Source organism: Hordeum vulgare, chromosome 2H (assembly GCF_904849725.1).
Source record: "Hordeum vulgare subsp. vulgare chromosome 2H, MorexV3_pseudomolecules_assembly, whole genome shotgun sequence".
NCBI classification, from domain to species: domain Eukaryota; kingdom Viridiplantae; phylum Streptophyta; class Magnoliopsida; order Poales; family Poaceae; genus Hordeum; species Hordeum vulgare.
In genome coordinates, this window is record NC_058519.1 from 588741385 (window position 1) to 588745492 (window position 4108).

Below are 4108 nucleotides of genomic sequence, written 5' to 3' on the forward strand. Positions count from 1 at the left end.
AGTTTTGCTTGAAAATCGTGAATCTGAATATTGTGATGAAGTGTTAAAAGAATAAATTTATAAAGTGATGCATGATATCTCCTTGAATTAAAATCATGATTGTAATGATGTTATTATAAATTCTACTAATGTCAATTGTGCTAATAATATACAAAACTACAAGATTGGTGATGGCAATTTTGTCATGTCCATTACTAATTGTAATGATCATGATTGGGGATATGCTTCTTATTATCTTAAAAAATTATTTAATCCCCATGATTAATATGATATTGGTAATAATGTTTTCAATAGTATAGAAAGTGTGTTTGAAAGAGTGTCAACTTTAGGTAGTAATGATCCCACTATTTTGTATTATTATCTATCTCATGATTTTTTTGATAAAAGTGGGTTTGGAGAGATCATGACTTTATTTAATGTTAATCCCACTACCTTGGAAGATTATAGGACTTTTATGCATGTGAATCATGAAGAGAATATTTTATGTGATAGCTATATTGTTGAATTTGAATATGATCCTAAATGTAATTATTATGATCTTGATAATTTGCTTGCTTATGTGATGCCTATGCATAGGAATTATGTTTGACTTAAATGTATTTGTCTTATGCTAAATGATGATCTCTTTGTGTTTCAACTACTATCTTTCATGTGAGCATCAATAAAATCTCAAGCCTATCTTAATGGCTACAAATAAAGAGCTTGTTGGGAGGCAACCCAATGAATAAAATTTATTTTACACTTTTTATTTCTATTCTTGAGTGTTTGAAAAATTATGCTACTGTTATTATTCATATACAAATTCCCTACTTTGTCCTAATTTTTCAGAATTCTTGGAGTTACAGAAGTATGAGTAAAAATCGAGTCTTTACAAACTATTCTCTTTTTGACAAATTCTATTTTTTTTGTGTTGTGTGCTTATTTTGATGATTCTATGGTTTGTATTGGGGGGTATAAGCCATGGTAAAGTTACAATACAGTAGGTAAAATGCAAAAACAAAATTGTAATAGGTTTTCAACAATACCTAACTTAAAGTTTATTTTTCTTATAATAATGGATCTCACGAAGGTTTTGTTGAGTTTTGTGTGATTGAAGTTTTCAAGTTTTGAGTGAAATCACGAAGGATGAACGAATAAGGAGTGATAAAATCCTAAGCTTGGGGATGCCCCATGGCACCCCAAGGTAATATCTAAAGAGTACCAAGCAACTAAGCCTCGGGATGCTCCAGAAGGAATCCCCTATTTCTTCTAACAACCATTAGTAATTTTACTTAGAGCTATATTTTTATTCGTCGCATATCATGATTTTTGCTTGGAGGTCCTTGCATGATATGTGTATTTTCTTTCTTTGACGGTTAGTTTTTCATAATAAACCTTGATGGACACACACATTTGAGAGAGCCAAATTATGCTATGATTTGTTAGAATCGTTCTTTATGATTCACTTATTTTTTTAGAGCCATGGAATTGCTCTAGTGCTTCACTTATATATTTTTGAGCACGATGGTACTGTTATTTTGAAGAACTTTGCTCTCATGCTTCACTTAGATTATTTTGATTGCTTCACTTATATTATTTTGAGATTTGAAAATTTTAAAGAATCTTGTGCTCTCGTTCTTCACTTATATTTTTTGAGTGCTTTTTAGATACAATGGCAATTTGATTTAAGTGAAATTAGTCCCAAAGTGAAAGATATCCAGGAAATATATAATAAAAACTTTCATGAAGATCATTCGATTTTAAACTTGATTCTTTGCAATAATTTTGCGATATGAAGATAGTGATATGTGAGTTATGTTGATGAGTAATTATGCTTTAGTAGGAATATTGGTGTTAAGGTTTGTGATTCAATATGCATGCACATGAAGTCAATAATTATGCTACAAAATTACATCCTACTTATTTTGTATTATTCGGTGTTAATTATGTTTAATGTTCGCTTATGATGATGATTTTGTTCCTTGGTTGGTCGCTTCTCAATCTACTTGCTAGCCTTCACTTGTACTAAGCGGGAATACTGCTTGTGCATCCAAATCCTAAACCCAATGTTATGCTAAATGAGTCCACCATACCTACCTATATGTGGTATTTCAACGCCGTTCTAAGTAAATTTCCAAGTGCCAACTCTAATGTCAAAATAAATTTCTCTTTTGTGCGCTCGTACGACTCAGGAAGCGGCGAGGGGTGGCCACTATCTTCCATGTTAAATAGGTTATTCTCAAGATGAGTGTTTATTCACTTGTCATTGCACGAGACTATGGCGGTAATAGGGATGCCGAGTCCCAAAATGCAAAAAATATATAATTTATGTTGTCAAATAATAAATTCCTCGGAAAGTGTTGGTATGGACGAAACCCATGGATACGGTTAGCCATGGAATGTGAAAGAATGGTGGAGAAAGGAATGAAATTTATTTTCAGTTTGGGAACCGCCTATGATTTTTTTAGCATGGGAGATATTTTAAACTTTTAGTCATTTTCGTTGACAGGAAAAGCATACCACCCAAAATATTTTATCTCTATTTTTTTACTTTGGCTCTCGCACCTCTACAAATCCCTGCTTCCCTCTGCGATGGACCTATCTATTTACTTTATGCAATTTTTATTTTTGAATTTGAGTCTCCATCTTCTCTTATAAAGCATCAACTAAGGAACACTATAATAATACTTGAGCATTGGATGTAGCTAATATTTGGACGTGTTACATGAATGGATCAATGATGTAGCAAGATGGGCTAGGGATATCGTTCTTTAGCATTCATATTTTGAAAGACTTGGTTGCTTGTTGATATTCTTGAGAATTTAAGTTTTCATGTCAAATTATAGACTATTGCTTTGCATCATCTACAAGTCCATATGTCCATGCTAAAAAGAAAAAATAATATGATGAACATGTTAGGCAACATTCCACATCAAAAATTCTATTTTTATCATTTACCTACTCGAAGACGAGCAGGAATTAAGCTTGGGGATGATGATACGTCTCCAACGTATCTATAATTTTTTATTGTTCCATGCTGTTATATTATCCTTCTTGGATATTTTATGACCATTTTATAGAAACTTTATATCATTTTTTGGGACTAACTTATTGACATAGTGCCTAGTGCCAGTTGCTGCTTTTTGCTGTTTTTTTATTTGCATAAAATCAATACCTAATGAAGTCCAAATACCATGAAACTTTTTGGAGGTCTTTTTGGACCAGAAGGACATTTGGGGAATCACCAAAGGAGGCCCCGGTGGCCCACTAGGAACGAGGGCGCGCCCAGGGCCCCTCTCGTGGCGTGGTGGCTAGTGGGGGCCTCAGGCGCCTCCTTGACCGCCTCTGAGCTCTATAAATACCCCAATATTCAAGAAACCCTAGAGGAGTCGATGAAAAATCATTTCAGCCACCACAAGTTCCAAAAGCCATGAAATTCAATCTATAACACGTTCCGGAGAGGAACACGATCATGGAGGGGTTCATCATCCTAATTGGTGCTCCTCCGATGATGCGTGAGTAGTTCATTTCAGACCTACTGGTTCGTAGGCAGTAGCTAGATGGCTTTCTCTCTCATTTTTCTTCTCAATACAATGGTCTCTTGGAGATCTATTTGAAATAACTCTATATTTTGTGGTGTGTTTGTTGGGATCCGATCAATTGTGAGTTTACGATCAGATATATGAAATCATAACCATTCTTGATTATTATAGACTCATATTTATTCTGTGATATTTGGTTTTTGTCTAGCCAACTTGATCTTTTATCTTGCAATGTGAACATGTGCTTTGTGATGGGTTCGATCTTGTGGTGCATAATCTTAGTGACACAAGGAGATATGACACGCATGTATCGTTGCTATTAAGGATAAAACGATGGGGTCTATTCCTACATGAATAGATCTTGTCTACATCATGTCATCATTCTTAAAGCATTACTTTGTTTCTCCATGAATTCAATACACTAGATGCATGCTGGATAACGGTCGATGTGTGGAGTAACAGAAGTAGATGTAGGCAGAAGTCGTTCTACTTGTCTTGGACGTGATGCCTATATACATGATCGTTGTGTTGGATATCATCATAATTATTTTCTCTTCTATCAATTGCCCAATAGTAATTTGTCTACC